Source organism: Oncorhynchus gorbuscha, linkage group LG05, assembly GCF_021184085.1.
Source record: "Oncorhynchus gorbuscha isolate QuinsamMale2020 ecotype Even-year linkage group LG05, OgorEven_v1.0, whole genome shotgun sequence".
In the NCBI taxonomy this organism is placed as follows: Eukaryota; Metazoa; Chordata; class Actinopteri; order Salmoniformes; family Salmonidae; genus Oncorhynchus; species Oncorhynchus gorbuscha.
In genome coordinates, this window is record NC_060177.1 from 72,957,925 (window position 1) to 72,976,068 (window position 18,144).

The 18,144-nt window shown below is 44.6% G+C and overlaps 1 protein-coding gene across 13 annotated transcripts in view; it reads left to right on the forward strand.

Annotated features, from left to right (window-relative positions):
* Positions 1-18,144, forward strand: part of LOC124036470 (armadillo repeat protein deleted in velo-cardio-facial syndrome homolog) — a 355,671-nt gene that overhangs the window by 86,163 nt on the left and 251,364 nt on the right. For all 13 annotated transcript variants that reach the window (XM_046351093.1, XM_046351099.1, XM_046351092.1 and 10 more), the window contains exon 2: positions 4,329-4,410. The gene's annotated coding sequence lies outside the window, so the exon portion shown is untranslated. The remainder of the gene's footprint in view (positions 1-4,328; positions 4,411-18,144) is intronic.

The window sequence follows — 18,144 nt, forward strand, 5'->3', positions numbered from 1 at the left end:
GGGAGAGGGCGAGAGAGAGGGGAGAGGGCGAGAGAGAGGGGAGAGGGCGAGAGAGAGGGGAAAACCTAGGAAGAAACCTAGAGAGGAACCGGGCTATGTGGGGTGGCCAGTCCTCTTCTGGCTGTGCCGGGTAGAGATTATAACAGAACATGACCAAGATGTTCAAATGTTCATAAATGACCAGCATGGTCAAATAATAATAAGGCAGAACAGTTGAAACTGGAGCAGCAGCACAGTCAGGTGGACTGGGGACAGCAAGGAGCCATCATGTCAGGTAGTCCTGGGGCACGGTCCTAGGGCTCAGGTCCTCCGAGAGAGAGAAAGAAAGAGAGAATTAGAGAGAGCATATGTGGGGTGGCCAGTCCTCTTCTGGCTGTGCCGGGTAGAGATTATAACAGAACGTGGCCAAGATGTTCAAATGTTCATAAATGACCAGCATGGTTGAATAATAGTAAGGCAGAACAGTTGAAACTGGAGCAGGAGCATGGCCAGGTGGACTGGGGACAGCAAGGAGTCCTCATGTCAGGTAGTCCTGGGACATGGTCCTAGGGCCCAGGCCAGTTGAAACTGGAGCAGCAGCATGGCCAGGTGGACTGGGGACAGCAAGGAGTCATCATGTCAGGTAGTCCTGGGGCATGGTCCTAGGACTCAGGTCCTCCGAGAGAGAGAAAGAAAGAGAGAAGGAGAGAATTAGAGAACGCACACTTAGATTCACACAGGACACCTGAATAGGACAGGAGAAGTACTCCAGATAAACAAACTGACCCCAGCCCCGACACATAAACTACTGCAGCATAAATACTGGAGGCTGAGACAGGAGGGGTCAGGAGACACTGTGGCCCCATCCGAGGACACCCCGGACAGGGCCAAACAGGAAGGATATAACCCCACCCACTTTGCCAAAGCACAGCCCCCACACCACTAGAGGGAAATCTTCAACCACCAACTTACCATCCTGAGACAAGGCCGAGTATAGCCCACAAAGATCTCCGACACGGTACAACCCAAGGGGGGAACCCAGACAGGCCGACCACAACAGTGCATCAACCCACCCAGGTGACGCACCCCCCAGGGACGGCACGAGAGAGCCCCAGCAAGCCAGTGACTCAGCCCCGTAACAGGGTTAGAGGCAAAGAATCCCAGTGAAAAGAGGGGAACCGGCCAGGCAGAGACAGCAAGGGCGGTTCGTTGCTCCAGAGCCTTTCCGTTCACCTTCCCACTCCTGGGCCAGACTACACTCAATCATATGACCCACTGAAGAGATGAGTCTTCAGTAAAGACTTAAAGGTTGAGACCGAGTTTGCGTCTCTGACATGGGTAGGCAGACCGTTCCATAAAAATGGAGCTCTATAGGAGAAAGCCCTGCCTCCAGCTGTTTGCTTAGAAATTCTAGGGACAATTAGGAGGCCTGCGTCTTGTGACCGTAGCGTACGTGTAGGTATGTACGGCAGGACCAAATCAGAGAGGTAGGTAGGAGCAAGCCCATGTAATGCTTTGTAGGTTAGCAGTAAAACCTTGAAATCAGCCCTTGCTTTGACAGGAAGCCAGTGTAGAGAGGCTAGCACTGGAGTAATATGATCAAATTTTTTGGTTCTAGTCAGGATTGTAGCAGCCGTATTTAGCACTAACTGAAGTTTATTTAGTGCTTTATCCGGGTAGCCGGAAAATAGAGCATTGCAGTAGTCTAACCTAGAAGTGACAAAAGCATGGATTAATTTTTCTGCATCATTTTTGGACAGAAAGTTTCTGATTTTTGCAATGTTACGTAGATGGAAAAAAGCTGTCCTCGAAATGGTCTTGATATGTTCTTCAAAAGAGAGATCAGGGTCCAGAGTAACGCCGAGGTCCTTCACAGTTTTATTTGAGACGACTGTACAACCATTAAGATTAATTGTCAGATTCAACAGAAGATCTCTTTGTTTCTTGGGACCTAGAACAAGCATCTCTGTTTTGTCCGAGTTTAATAGTAGAAAGTTTGCAGCCATCCACTTCCTTATGTCTGAAACACATGCTTCTAGCGAGGGCAATTTTGGGGCTTCACCATGTTTCATTGAAATGTACAGCTGTGTGTCATCCGCATAGCAGTGAAAGTTTACATTATGTTTTCGAATAACATCCCCAAGAGGTAAAATATATAGTGAAAACAATAGTGGTCCTAAAACAGAACCTTGAGGAACACCGAAATGTACAGTTGATTTGTCAGAGGACAAACCATTCACAGAGACAAACTGATATCTTTCCGACAGATAAGACCTGAACCAGGCCAGAACATGTCCGTGTAGACCAATTTGGGTTTCCAATCTCTCCAAAAGAATGTGGTGATCGATGGTATCAAAAGCAGCACTAAGGTCTAGGAGCACGAGGACAGATGCAGAGCCTCGGTCCGATGCCATCAAAATGTCATTTACAAGACAGAGAGAGAGAGAGGGGGAAAAGACAGAGAGAGAGAGAGGGAAAAGACAGAGAGAGAGTGAGAGGGGGAAAAGACAGAGAGTGAGAGAGAGAGAGAGAGAGAGGGGGGGAAGACAGAGAGAGAGAGAGAGAGAGAGAGAGAGGGGGAAAAGACAGAGAGAGAGAGGGGAGCGAGAGAGAGAGGGGAGCGAGAGAGAGAGGGGAGCGAGAGAGAGAGGGGAGCTGAGAGGGGGAAAGACAGAGAGAGAGGTGAAAGACAGAGGTGAAGACAGAGAGACGAAAGACCGAGAGAGAGAGAGAGAGGGAGAGAGAGAGAGAGAGGGAAAGATAGAGAGAGGGGGGAAAGATAGAGAGAGAGAGAGAGAGAGGGGAAAGACAGAGAGAGAGAGAGGGGAAAGACAGAGAGAGAGAGGTGAAGACAGAGAGACAAAAGGACGAGAGAGCGAGAGAGAGAGACGAGAGGGGAAAGACGAAAGGGGAAAGACTGAGAGAGACAAAAGGCAGAGAGAGAGAGAGACGAAAGGGGAAAAAGGGGAAAGACAGAGAGAGAGAGAGAAACTAGAGAGAGGGAGAGAGGAACGACATAGAGAGAGAGAGAGAGAGAGAGAGAGACAGAGAGAGAGAGGGGAGCGAGAGAGAGAGAGGGGAGAGACAGAGAGAGAGAGAGGGGAAAGACAGAGAGAGAGAGAGGGGGGAGACCGAGAGAGGGGGAAAGACTGAGGGAGAGAGAGGGGAAAGACTGAGGGAGAGAGAGGGGAAAGACTGAGGGAGAGGGAGGGGAAAGACTGAGGGAGAGGGAGGGGAAAGACAGAGAGAGAGAGAGAGAGGGGAAAGACTGAGGGAGAGAGAGGGGAAAGACTGAGAGAGAGGGGAAAGACTGAGGGAAAGGGGAAAGACAGACACTAATGGTGATAATAGAAAAAAGAGGGGGAGATGGCGGGTGTTCAGCTGGAGGTCCTGTCCTCTCACAGTCAGCATCGTTCTGTCCTCTTCCTCTAAACATAGCAGGACAGCAGATCCAACAGTGTTTCCTGTCATATACAATATAGTCTCCATGCACCACTAGCCTCGCTCACAGCCCTAATAGTGCTCTTTTATTGTCCTGCTCAGACTGTCAGTGACTCACCACACCACCACTGTGTGTATCCACAATGTGTGTGTGTGTGTGTGTGTGTGTGTGTGTGTGTGTGTGTGTGTGTGTGTGTGTGTGTGTGTGTGTGTGTGTGTGTGTGTGTGTGTGTGTGTGTGTGTGTGTGTGTGTGTGTGTGTGTGTGTGTGTGTGTGGAGAGCCGTGGCTAAGAGGAAGCCCATAGAGAGGGTAAAGGTCACCAGTCTAGTCTCAGATCTACTGGGACTAAGTCTTGGTTGACATTTCACTGTATTGAATGAGATGTCTTTTTTAAAGGTCCGTCTCTTTTAAGGCTAGAGCGTCATTGTCTCTTAGGTGTATGTCTATTACCTACAAGTATATAAAATCCCATATCTTTGATATAAATATCCTCTTTGGTGACTAAGATGGGCCAAAGGTCAACTGGGTTGTTGGAATGAATTAGGCCAGTGTGAAAAGACATGGGAGAACTGCCTTACTGGGTTTAGCAGTCAACCGATCAAACCATGTTTTAGAATAATTTATCTTGGCATATCAGTTGTATAATGACCTACTTTAAGTTTAAAGTTTTAATGTCACGTGCACATGTACAGTGAAATGCCTTTCTTGCAAGCTCTAAACCCAACAATGCAGTAATCAAAGAGAAGTTGGGTCAGAGCTTGCAAAGCTCCAGAGCGGCACAATGTGTTATTTTGACCATATTATTATATTTCTAGTATGGAAGGTACATTCATTTTGCCAGTTTACTGGACCTATTATATCTGATGAAGCTTGCAGCCTAAAAAACATATCTTGTTTTGTCTTGCAGGTGTAGCAGCACAATTGCAGTGGCCCTCTGATAAATGTCCACCTGCGCTGAAGTTTTTATGGGTCTTTCTCTTCAGCCAAAGGTGAGTCCATCCCAATTTTCTAAGTGCCCTGAATTAGGCCTAACCAGTAGATTTATACCACAGGCTGTAGTGTCTGGTCTGATTGCACAGCTGTTCTATGGATTCATCTGAACATGGTACCGTATCCCTGTATAGTGCACTACTTTTGACAGCCCTGATCAAAAGTAGTGCACTACAAAGGGAATAGGGCGCTATTTGAGATGCAGCCCATGTCTTAGGGTTTAGCGTGCCCTCTCATTCCCTTTGCAATTATATCAGATGGAAAAACAGACTCGTCTTCTTATACTCTACTGATCTATTAATATAGCGAAGTGAAAGTGTTATAAAAATTACAGTGTCAATATGATATCCTGATTTAATGAATGTTGTTTTCTAAACATGGTTTAACAGATAGAATAGATCAGAGTGGAACGGCTTGGAAATGGAACAGCATTTAAAACGCAACAACAATAAATATTTCCCTCACAGAATTAGATTAGCTAAAGTGAATCACCGGTGGGCCAAGATGCATGGGTCTGTGTTAGAGCATACTCTGAAAATCAATAGATATCAATAATCAATCCACTCGGAACGGTAATTTACAATGATTAAAACATTTCAACCTTACATTCTGAAATATAATATGGTTGATCAAGCTCCCCTGAATAGCCTTCAACATTTTCAAGCCTGGGTTTAAGTGTGCCTATTCACTAATGAATGCAATGTGGAACAAGCCTTTTCACTTTATCAGGCACCAATGAGCCTGTGCTAATCTGTTAAACAATCATGAGTAAATTCTGTAAACCCATCTAATGTAGGCCGAGGCTAATAACAATCATCACTGACCCAGTAGCAATCAGGACACATCCTTTATCTGCATGTGATGTCCCTGGTCTTTATTATTGTCTGTGACAGTTTGATTTTAGTTTTTGTTGTTTCTTCTATTTCTCAGTGGTGATGTCCCTGGTCTTTATTATTGTCTGTGACAGTTTGACTTTAGTTGTTGTTGTGGGCTTTCTTCTATTTCTCAGTGGTGATGTCCCTGGTCTTTATTATTGTCTGTGACAGTTTGACTTTAGTTTTTGTTGTTTCTTCTATTTCTCAGTGGTGATGTCCCTGGTCTTTATTATTGTCTGTGACAGTTTGACTTTAGTTGTTGTTGTGGGCTTTCTTCTATTTCTCAGTGGTGATGTGCCTGGTCTTTATTATTGTCTGTGACAGTTTGACTTTAGTTGTTGTTGTGGGCTTTCTTCTATTTCTCAGTGGTGATGTCCCTGGTCTTTATTATTGTCTGTGACAGTTTGACTTTAGTTTTTGTTGTTTCTTCTATTTCTCAGTGGTGATGTCCCTGGTCTTTATTATTGTCTGTGACAGTTTGACTTTAGTTGTTGTTGTGGGCTTTCTTCTATTTCTCAGTGGTGATGTCCCTGGTCTTTATTATTGTCTGTGACAGTTGTGACTTTAGTTTGTGTTGTTTCTTCTATTTCTCAGTGGTGATGTCCCTGGTCTTTATTATTGTCTGTGACAGTTGTGACTTTAGTTTTTGTTGTTTCTTCTATTTCTCAGTGGTGATGTGCCTGGTCTGAATGAAATAGAACAGTTCTGTTGCCACCTGACTAACATGTTGCAGCCTTGATGTTGGTTGCCTAGGAGCTCTGCACTAAGCTTGAACCTATTTATTGCAGGGTGCAATAATTTAGCCTATTTCTCGCTCTCGCTCTCGCTCTTCCACAGTCGAGTCTCTTTAGCCGTTGATTTACCGGTACACTGAGTCTAGATGTTGTCAAGTAAGTAAAGTGAATCTTGAGTCTGGCTGCTCAAAGTGGTCAGTTGTGGCTTTTTGTCATGGGAGAGGCTATAAGGACACCGCTGACCTCCAAAACAACTAACCAAAATCTTACACTGACCTGTACCTTAACTCTAACCATAAACTAATTTTAACCAAGTCTGAAATGAAATATCAGCTTGCAGGTCAGGAGTATAGGCTTTTCAGCTGGCATGGACTGAATGGCAAAAGTGTATGAAAGGTAACCAGAGAGGACACAGCTGACTTAGTTTATTCTGATGTATCTTTTTGTCATGGGAGAGGCTATAAGGACACCGCTGACCTCCAAAACAACTAACCAAAATCTTACACTGACCTGTACCTTAACTCTAACCATAAACTAATTTTAACCAAGTCTGAAATGAAATATCAGCTTGCAGGTCAGGAGTATAGGCTTTTCAGCTGGCATGGACTGAATGGCAAAAGTGTATGAAAGGTAACCAGAGAGGACACAGCTGACTAAGTTTATTCTGACGTATCTTTTTGTCAAGCTAGAGATGGAATAGCTGACTGTCCTGGCTGGATCGTTCACACCATACTGATGGAGGGAGGTAGTCCATCACTTGAACAGAATCTCGTATCTCTCCCAGGAGTTATGGCCTAGCACTGGATGAGCATATCAGCATCTGGGCTCGGGGCTTGCTTGGTGCCGGAGGAGAGAGATGTAAAGACTGTTCTGCTCTGCAAGAGATTTTAAAAGTGCTCCTCTCTCCACCTTCACAAATGACAAGATGGCCAGACTCTGGCATCTTGTTAGTGAGAGTATTGGTCCTCGATCCGAGATACAGACTGTGTCCCAAATTACATCCTGTTCCCTATCAGAGTATCTCTACTATATTATAGTGCACTACTTTTGATGGCCCTCATCAAAAGTAGTGCATTATATGGGAATAGGGTGCTATTTGCGATGCATCCCATGTCTTTGGGTTTAGCGTGCCCTCATATTACTTTTCCAATTATATCAGATGGAAAAACAGACTGGTTTTCTTATACTGTACTGATCTAAAAATATAGCTAAGTGGAAAGGGGAACAATTGGTTCAGTCTGATTTCCACCAGACACTGGGAGACGAATTCACCTTTCAGCAGGACAATTACGGAAAACACAAGGCCAAATATACACTGGAGTTGCTTACCAAGACCACATGGAATGTGAATGTGGCCTAGTTACAGTTTTGACCTAAATCAGATTGAAACTCTATGGCAGACTTTAAAATTCTGTCTAGCAATGATCAACAACTAACTTGCCAGAGCTTGAAGAATAAAAAGAATATATTGGGCAAATATTGTACAACCCAGGTATGGAGACTTACCCAGAACGACTCACAGCTGTAATCGCTGCCAAAGGGGATTTTAACATATATTGATTCAGGGGGTTGAATACTTATCTAATCAAGATACAGTGCCTTGAAAAAGTATTCACCCCCCTTGGAATATTTCCTATTTTGTTGTATACAACCTGTAATTTACATTTTTATTTGGATTTCATGTAATGGACATACACAAAATATTCAAAATTTGTGAAGTGAAATTTAAAAAAGAATGTGTTTCTAAAAATTCTGAAAAATAAAACACGGGAAATTAAGTCCACCTGTGTGCAATCTAAGTGTCACATGATCTGTCACATGATCTCAGTAGATATACACCTGTTCTGAAAGGCCCCTGAGTCTGCAACAACACTAAGCAAGGAGCACCACCAAGCAAGCAGCACCATGAAGATCAAGGAGCTCTCAAAACAGGTCAGGGACAAAGTTGTGGAGAGGTACAGATCAGGGTTAGGTTATAAAAAAATGTCCGAAACTTTTAACATCCCACGGAGCACCATTATATCCATTATTAAAAAATGGAAAGAATATGGCACCACAACAAACCTGCCAAGAGAGGGTCGCCCACCAAAACTCACGGACCAGGCAAGGAGGGCATTAATCAGAGGTAACAAAGAGACCAAAGAGAACCTTGAAGGAGCTGCAAAGCTCCACGGTGGAGATTGGAGTACCTGTCCATAGGACCACTAAGCCATACACTCCACAGAGTTGGGCTTTACGGAAGAGTGGCCAGAAAAAAATCCATTGCTTAAAGAAAGATAAAAGCAAACACATTTGGTGTTTGTCAAAAGGCTGTGGGAGACTCCCCAAACAAATGGAAGAAGGTACTCTGGTTAGATGAGACTAAAATTAAGCTTTTTAGCCATCAAGGAAAATGCTATGTTTGGCGCAAATCCGACACCTCTCATCACCCCGAAATAACCATCCCTGGAGCAGTTTTGCCTTGAAGAATGGGCAAAAATCCCAGTGGCTAGATGTGCCAAGCTTATAGAGACTTACCCCAAGAGACTTGCAGCTGTAATTGCTGAAAAAGGTGTCTCTACAAAGTATTGACTTAGGGGGTGAATAGTTATGCACGCTCAAGTTTGAATTTTTTGGGGTATTATTTCTTGTTTGTTTCACAAAAAAATATGTCGCATCTTTAAAGTGGTAGGCATGTTGTGCAAATCAAATGATACAAACCCCCCAAAAAGCTATTTTAATTCCAGGTTGTAAGGCAACAAAATGTGAAAAATTCCAAGGGGGGTGAAAACTTTCTCAAGCCACTGTATGTGACCGACCGGCTTGATTCGGTCTTATGTAGCAAAATTTGAAATTGTGTTGTTTACATTGGATAAAAGTAGAGACTCAGGGCTAGAAAATGGTATATCATACACTACATTTGAGGAACAATGGGAAGGTAATTTTTCTTTGAAAATTGATAAACTTGTAACCTCACTTTTGAGAAAATGTCCCTTTAATATTTTGGTACACCTACTGGAGAGCTCTTCTTTGTCTACACCCAGTCAGTATCATTCACAACCTCTAAAGCCTTAGCCCCACCCATCTCTTAATTCACATGCGAGGCCATGTACTAAGCAACCAACGATTTCAGGACTTTAGGCTGGTTTATACTACGGGTGTGTTCGTAAATTTTATCTGGAGTGCCAGAGTGTGCTCAGAGTGCGTTCTGGGTGTTCTTAAACTCAGAGCATTGTCAGATTGTCCGTTCGTAAATTATGAGCGTTTCGCTCGCGGAGCATTCAGGTCGCACACTGGACGAGGAATAGGTTTTATCTGAGCATTCTGACTTAACAGCAGTCAAGCACCCAAGTTAACTGGCTAATGTTGGCTAGCCTGCTAGCTACTTCCAGACACAAATGAGAAAACACCTCACTCTGACCATTTTACTAGCTCTAGCAGATCTGGTCAGGCTGTTTTATGTTATTTACATTTACATTTAAGTCATTTAGCAGACGCTCTTATCCAGAGCGACTTACAAATTGGATCTAGAGCGTTGGTGAATGCAACTGTGCTGCTTGCAGCAATTTAATTGTGCTTTTTTGCCAACGTTTACTGACACCGGCCATATTCAACGGTTGTTGAAAGTTCAGAAATTTGTCAGTTATTATGCGTTCTTGCACACTCAGACGAGAGCCAGAGCAAATTTACCAGCTACGTCAATTGTCAGTTGTCACAGTGACTTCATGATCATTCTATTAAATGGTTACTTGCATAGTGGAGTCTTTTGTTAGACATGTAACTAGCTAGCTAAACAATGAACCATAATCCCAACTCATAACGTTTACTACCCTGCATGAATCTGCAGGTAGTTAACCAACCAGGTTCAATGTTAGCAAGCTAACATTAGGCTATAACTATCAATGCAAATGGCTCTGAGATACAAATAATATAACTACACGGATCATACATGTAATGTGAGCTAGCGAGCCAGCCAGCTAACGTTAGCTACACAGTACACTTTAACTTGAAATTAAAATTACTTTCTGACAAAATTTGAAATGTGTAATATCTGAAAATGTAGCTAGCTAGACTACCTTACCTGTATACGTGGATGGACATTTCTCTCACTCTGTCATGGATGTCATAGTTGCCCTTAGTTTGAAGATGTAATCCGGAGACAGGTGTTTTATACAACAGTCTTCTGTGTGTTCTCTTTTCGACACTGCCTGCATAGAGTGCCTTGCAAAAGTATTCATCCCCCTTGGCTTTTTTCCTATTTTGTTGCATTACAATCTGTAATTTAAATAGATTTTTTTGGGTGATTTCATGTAATGGACATACACATAATAGTCCATATTGGTGAAGTGAAATGAAAAAAAACTGCTTGTTTAAAAAAATGTTTTTTTTTTAACGTGGAAATGTGGTGCGTGCATATGTAGTCACCCCCTTTGCTATGAAGCCCCTAAATACAATCTGGTGCAACCAATTACCTTCAGAAGTCACATAATTAGTTAAATAAAGTCCACCTGTGTGCAATTTAAGTGTCACATTATCTGCCACATGATCTCAGTAGATGTACACATGTTCTGAAAGGCCCCAGTCTGCAACACCACTATGCAATGGGTTTGGTGTTCGCCAAAAGGCATGTGGGAGACTCCCAAACATATGGAAGAAGGTACTCTGGTCAGATGAGACAAAAATGACCTCGAGAATGCCATCGCCACAGTGAAGCATGGTGGTGGCACCATCATGCTGTGGGATGTTTTTTATCGGCAGGGACTGGGAAACTAGTCGGAATTGAAGGAATGATGCATGGTAATAAATACAGGGAAATTCTTGAGGGAAACCTGTTTCATTCTTCAAGAGATTTGAGACTGGGACGGAGGTTCACCTTCCAGCAGGACAATGACCTTAAGCATACTGCTAAAGCAACGCTCAAGTATTTTAAGGGGAAACGGTTAAATGTCTTGGAATGGCTTAGTCAAAGCCCAGACTTCAATCCAATTGGAAATCTGTGGTATGACTTAAATATTGCTGTACACCAGCAGAACCCATCCAACTTGAAGGAGCTGGAGCAGTTTTGCCTTGAAGAATGGGCAAAAATCCCAGTGGCTAGATGTATCAAGCTTATAGACACATACCCCAAGAAACATGCAGCTGGAATTGCTGAAAAGGGTGGCTCAAGTTTTCAGTTTTTTTGTGTCTTTTCTTGTTTGTTTCACAATAAGAAATATATTGCATCTTCAAAGTGGTAGGCATGTTGTGTAAATCAAATGATACAACCACCCAAAAAATCATTTTGATTCCAGGGTTGTAAGGCAACTAAATAGGAAAAATGTGAAGGGGGTGAATAATTTCGCAAGCCACTGCATTTGAAATCAAAATGCAGAATTCTCTCCATCTCCTTAGCTATCAAACTCTAATTCAAAACTCAGTCCTCCAGAAAGTGGAGAACAACACTTATGCTGTTCTACTAGGTGATATCTTTTTTGTATGTGTTAGAAAGGATAACCTACACATAATGACCAGCTCATGTTATAGACAGAAGCGTGCTATATGGCAGACCAATCAGAACTCCAGCCCACTCGTTATCACAGCCAATCATTGCTAGTGGGTGGATTGCTCTTTTTTTCTGCGGCTTAACCAACTACGCTCGTAATTTAAAATGTATTCAAATTTACAGTAGGCATACTAGTTTGTTATTAAGGAACATCCTTTATCTTCAGTGAATAGTGGGCGTTCTGGTTAAAAGTTTAGTAATATAAATGAATTATGCTTGAAAGAATGTATTCTTTATCATTGTCTGTGACAGTTTGACTTTAGTTGTTGTTGTGGGCTTTCTTCTATTTCTCAGTGGTGATGTCCCTGGTCTTTATTATTGTCTGTGACAGTTTGACTTTAGTTGTTGTTGTGGGCTTTCTTCTATTTCTCAGTGGTGATGTCCCTGGTCTGAATGAAATAGAACAGTTCTGTTGCCACCTGACTAACATGTTGCAGCCTTGATGTTGGTTGCCTAGGAGCTCTGCACTAAGCTTGAACCTATTTATTGCAGGGTGCAATACTTTAGCCTATTTCTCGCTCTCGCTCTTCCACAGTCGAGTCTCTTTAGCCGTTGATTTACCGGTACACTGAGTCTAGATGTTGTCAAGTAATCGAAATTAATCTTGAGTCTGGCTGCTCAAAGTGGTCAGTTGTGGCTTTTTGGCATGGGAGAGGCTATAAGGACACCGCTGACCTCCAAAACAATTAACCAAAATCTAAAACTGACCCTTTTTAAAATTTCTAACCTTTATTTAAGTAGGCAAGTCAGCTAAGAACAAATTATTATTTACAATGACCGCCTTACCTTAACCCTAACTATTTTAACCAATTATGAAATGAAATATCATTACATCATTACATTTACATTTAAGTCATTTAGCAGACGCTCTTATCCAGAGCGACTTACAAATTGGTGCATTCACCTTATGACATCCAGTGGGACAGTCACAAACAATAGTGCATCTAAAACTTAGGGGGGGTGGGGTGAGAGGGATTACTTAACCTATCCTAGGTATTCCTTAAAGAGGTGGGGTTTCAGGTGTCTCCGGAAGGTGGTGATTGACTCCGCTGTCCTGGCGTCGTGAGGGAGTTTGTTCCACCATTGGGGGGCCAGGGCAGCGAACAGTTTTGACTGGGCTGAGCGGGAGCTGTACTTCCTCAGTGGTAGGGAGGCGAGCAGGCCAGAGGTGGATGAACGCAGTGCCCTTGTTTGGGTGTAGGGCCTGATCAGAGCCTGGAGGTACTGAGGTGCCGTTCCCCTCACAGCTCCGTAGGCAAGCACCATGGTCTTGTAGCGGATGCGAGCTTCAACTGGAAGCCAGTGGAGAGAACGGAGGAGCGGGGTGACGTGAGAGAACTTGGGAAGGTTGAACACCAGACGGGCTGCGGCGTTCTGGATGAGTTGAAGGGGTTTAATGGCACAGGCAGGGAGCCCAGCCAACAGCGAGTTGCAGTAATCCAGACGGGAGATGACAAGTGCCTGGATTAGGACCTGCGCCGCTTCCTGTGTGAGGCAGGGTCGTACTCTGCGGATGTTGTAGAGCATGAACCTACAGGAACGGGCCACCGCCTTGATGTTAGTTGAGAACGACAGGGTGTTGTCCAGGATCACGCCAAGGTTCTTGGCGCTCTGGGAGGAGGACACAATGGAGTTGTCAACCGTGATGGCGAGATCATGGAACGGGCAGTCCTTCCCCGGGAGGAAGAGCAGCTCCGTCTTTCCTGACGTTCAGCTTGAGGTGGTGATCCGTCATCCACACTGATATGTCTGCCAGACATGCAGAGATGCGATTCGCCACCTGGTCATCAGAAGGGGGAAAGGAGAAGATTAATTGTGTGTCGTCTGCATAGCAATGATAAGAGAGACCATGTGAGGTTATGACAGAGCCAAGTGACTTGGTGTATAGCGAGAATAGGAGAGGGCCAAGAACAGAGCCCTGGGGGACACCAGTGGTGAGAGCGCGTGGTGAGGAGACAGATTCTCGCCACGCCACCTGGTAGGAGCGACCTGTCAGGTAGGACGCAATCCAAGCGTGGGCCGCGCCGGAGATGCCCAACTCGGAGAGGGTGGAGAGGAGGATCTGATGGTTCACAGTATCGAAGGCAGCCGATAGATCTAGAAGGATGAGAGCAGAGGAGAGAGAGTTAGCTTTAGCAGTGCGGAGCGCCTCCGTGATACAGAGGAGAGCAGTCTCAGTTGAATGACTAGTCTTGAAACCTGACTGATTTGGATCAAGAAGGTCATTCAGAGAGAGATAGCGGGAGAGCTGGCCAAGGACGGCACGTTCAAGAGTTTTGGAGAGAAAAGAAAGAAGGGATACTGGTCTGTAATTGTTGACATCGGAGGGATCGAGTGTAGGTTTTTTCAGAAGGGGTGCAACTCTTGCTCTCTTGAAGACGGATGGGACGTAGCCAACGGTCAGGGATGAGTTGATGAGCGAGGTGAGGTAAGGGAGAAGGTCTCCGGAAATGGTCTGGAGAAGAGAGGAGGGGATAGGGTCAAGCGGGCAGGTTGTTGGGCGGCCGGCCGTCACAAGACGCGAGATTTCATCTGGAGAGAGAGGGAGAAAGAGGTCAGAGCACAGGGTAGGGCAGTGTGAGCAGAACCAGCGGTGTCGTTTGACTTAGCAAACGAGGATCGGATGTCGTCGACCTTCTTTTCAAAATGGTTGACGAAGTCATCTGCAGAGAGGGAGGAGGGGGGGGAGGGGGCGGAGGATTCAGGAGGGAGGAGAAGGTGGCAAAGAGCTTCCTAGGGTTAGAGGCAGATGCTTGGAATTTAGCGTGGTAGAAAGTGGCTTTAGCAGCAGAGACAGAGGAGGAAAATGTAGAGAGGAGGGAGTGAAAGGATGCCAGGTCCGCAGGGAGGCGAGTTTTCCTCCATTTCCGCTCGGCTGCCCGGAGCCCTGTTCTGTGAGCTCGCAATGAGTCATCGAGCCACGGAGCGGGAGGGGAGGACCGAGCCGGCCTGGAGGATAGGGGACATAGAGAGTCAAGGGATGCAGAGAGGGAGGAGAGGAGGGTTGAGGAGGCAGAATCAGGAGATAGGTGGGAGAAGGTTTGAGCGGAGGGAAGAGATGATAGGATGGAAGAGGAGAGAGTAGCGGGGGAGAGAGAGCGAAGGTTGGGACGGCGCGATACCATCCGAGTAGGGACAGTGTGGGAGGTGTTGGATGAGAGCGAGAGGGAAAAGGATACAAGGCAGTGGTCGGAGACTTGGAGGGGAGTTGCAATGAGGTTAGTGGAAGAACAGCATCTAGTAAAGATGAGGTCGAGCGTATTGCCTGCCTTGTGAGTAGGGGGAAGGTGAGAGGGTGAGGTCAAAAGAGGAGAGGAGTGGAAAGAAGGAGGCAGAGAGGAAAGAGTCAAAGGTAGACGTGGGGAGGTTAAAGTCGCCCAGAACTGTGAGATGTGAGCCGTCCTCAGGAAAGGAGCTTATCAAGGCATCAAGCTCATTGATGAACTCTCCGAGGGAACCTGGAGGGCGATAAATGATAAGGATGTTAAGCTTGAAAGGGCTAGTAACTGTGACAGCATGGAATTCAAAGGAGGCGATAGACAGATGGGTAAGGGGAGAAAGAGAGAATGACCACTTGGGAGAGATGAGGATCCCGGTGCCACCACCCCGCTGACCAGACGCTCTCGGGGTGTGCGAGAACACGTGGGCGGACGAAGAGAGAGCAGTAGGAGTAGCAGTGTTGTCTGTGGTGATCCATGTTTCCGTCAGTGCCAAGAAGTCGAGGGACTGGAGGGAGGCATAGGCTGAGATGAACTCTGCCTTGTTGACCGCAGATTGGCAGTTCCAGAGGCTACCGGAGACCTGGAACTCCACGTGGGTCGTGCGCGCTGGGACCACCAGAGTAGGGTGGCCGCGGCCACGCGGTGAGGAGCGTTTGTATGGTCTGTGCAGAGAGGAGAGAACAGGGATAAACAGACACATAGTTGACAGGCTACAGAAGAGGCTACGCTAATGCAAAGGAGATTGGAATGACAAGTGGACTACACGTCTCGAATGTTCAGAAAGTTAAGCTACGTAGCAAGAATCTTATTGACTAAAATGATTAAAATGATACAGTACTGCTGAAGTAGGCCAGCTGGCAGTGGGTGCGTTGTTGACACTACACTAATCAAGTCGTTCCGTTGAGTGTAATAGTTTCTGCAGTGTTGCTATTCGGGGGCTAGCAGGCTAGCTAGCAGTGTTGTTTATCGTCTTGCAGGTCAGGAGTATAGGCTTTTCAGCTGGCATGGACTGAATGGCAAAAGTGTATGAAAGGTAACCAGAGAGGACACAGCTGACTTAGTTTATTCTGATGTATCTTTTTGTCATGGGAGAGGCTATAAGGACACTGCTGACCTCCAAAACAACTAACCAAAATCTTACACTGACCTGTACCTTAACTCTAACCATAAACTAATTTTAACCAAGTCTGAAATGAAATATCAGCTTGCAGGTCAGGAGTATAGGCTTTTCAGCTGGCATGGACTGAATGGCAAAAGTGTATGAAAGGTAACCAGAGAGGACACAGCTGACTAAGTTTATTCTGACGTATCTTTTTGTCAAGCTAGAGATGGAATAGCTGACTGTCCTGGCTGGATCGTTCACACCATACTGATGGAGGGAGGTAGTCCATCACTTGAACAGAATCTCGTATCTCTCCCAGGAGTTATGGCCTAGCACTGGATGAGCATATCAGCATCTGGGCTCGGGGCTTGCTTGGTGCCGGAGGAGAGAGATGTAAAGACTGTTCTGCTCTGCAAGAGATTTTAAAAGTGCTCCTCACTCCACCTTCACAAATGACAAGATGGCCAGACTCTGGCATCTTGTTAGTGAGAGTACTGTGTCCCAAATGACATCCTGTTCCCTATCAGAGTATCTCTACTATATTATAGTGCACTACTTTTGATGACCCTCATCAAAAGTAGTGCACTACATATTCATTGTGCCATTTGAGACACATACTGTAAACCCACCTGCAGTTTGTAACTAGTTTCCTCTCTGCTTCTCTATTCACATCAAGCTGCTACGTAGGTGGAGTTTTTATACTGAATAAAAATATAAATGTAACATTTTCAAAGATTCTACTGAGTTACAGTTCATATAAGGAAATCAGTCAGTTGAAATAAACGAATTAGGCCCTAATCAATGGATTTCACATGACTGGGCAGGGGCGCAGCCATGGGTGGGACTGGGAGGGCATAGGCCCACCCACTGGGGAGCCAGGCCCAGCCAATCAGAATGAATTTTTCCCCACAAAAGGGCTTTATTAGAGACATAACACTCCTCAGCATTCCCCCTTCTTGGCGAAGGAAAAATGCTCACTAACAGGGATGTAAAACACATTTGTGCACAACATTTGAGATACATTTTGTGTGTGTGGAACATTTCTGGGATCTTTTATTTCAGCTCATGAAACATGGGCCAAACGCTTTAAATGTTGCTTTTACATTTTTGTTCAGTATATAATTAATCCCTTCCTCCTCCTGCCACCTTACAGTGCAGTGCGACCCCTCCCCATCTGAGTTCACTCCAAACACAAACATTGTTATTCTGCCATTTGAGTTGTGAATTATCAAGCCTGCGCTGCCACTGACCCCTCACAATTGATTATTTTTCCAGGCTGCTGGGAGGTGTGAACAGCCATTTGTGGTGAGGTATTTTTCAACAGATTGACATTTAAGCAGGGTCAAAGCATCGCCGCTTTGTCAAGTCAATGGTTCCTGGAGAAACACTGCACTGTCTGCACTGCAACTCAACCTGGAGCACTGGGTGACCTTTCTATACACAATACACTTGTTACCTAGCGCTGCATTTTATTTATGGAAGCAGCTGTTAGTCATTGTGAGAGACCTTGTTAAGAGGGGTTCTTTCTTCATATTGTATGTGGCTCCAGGCAGATATACATCATGTAATCTTACAGGCAGATGTACATAATGTAATCTTACAGGCAGATGTACATAATGTAATCTTACAGGCAGATGTACATAATGTAATCTTACAGGCAGATGTACATAATGTAATCTTACAGGCAGATGTACATAATGTAATCTTACAGGCAGATGTACATCATGTAATCTTACAGGCAGATATACATCATGTAATCTTACAGGCAGATATACATCATGTAATCTTACAGGCAGATGTACATCATGTAATCTTACAGGCAGATATACATCATGTAATCTTACAGGCAGATATACATCATGTAATTTTACAGGCAGATATACATCATGTAATCTTACAGGCAGATATACATCATGTAATTTTACAGGCAGATATACATCATGTAATTTTACAGGCAGATATACATCATGTAATCTTACAGGCAGATGTACATCATGTAATCTTACAGGCAGATGTACATAATGTAATCTTACAGGCAGATGTACATCATGTAATCTTACAGGCAGATGTACATCATGTAATCTAACAGGCAGATGTAGAATCATGTAATCTTACAGGCAGATATACATCATGTAATCTTACAGGCAGATTTTCTTTCCCTTTATGAATATCCAATATATGCAGGTGACCCTTTTAAGTAGTGCTACGCTCGCTGTTTAAAATACATAAATCTGCCACAGCTCACAGATACTTTTAAATCTCAACCTGAAGATAAGTTTA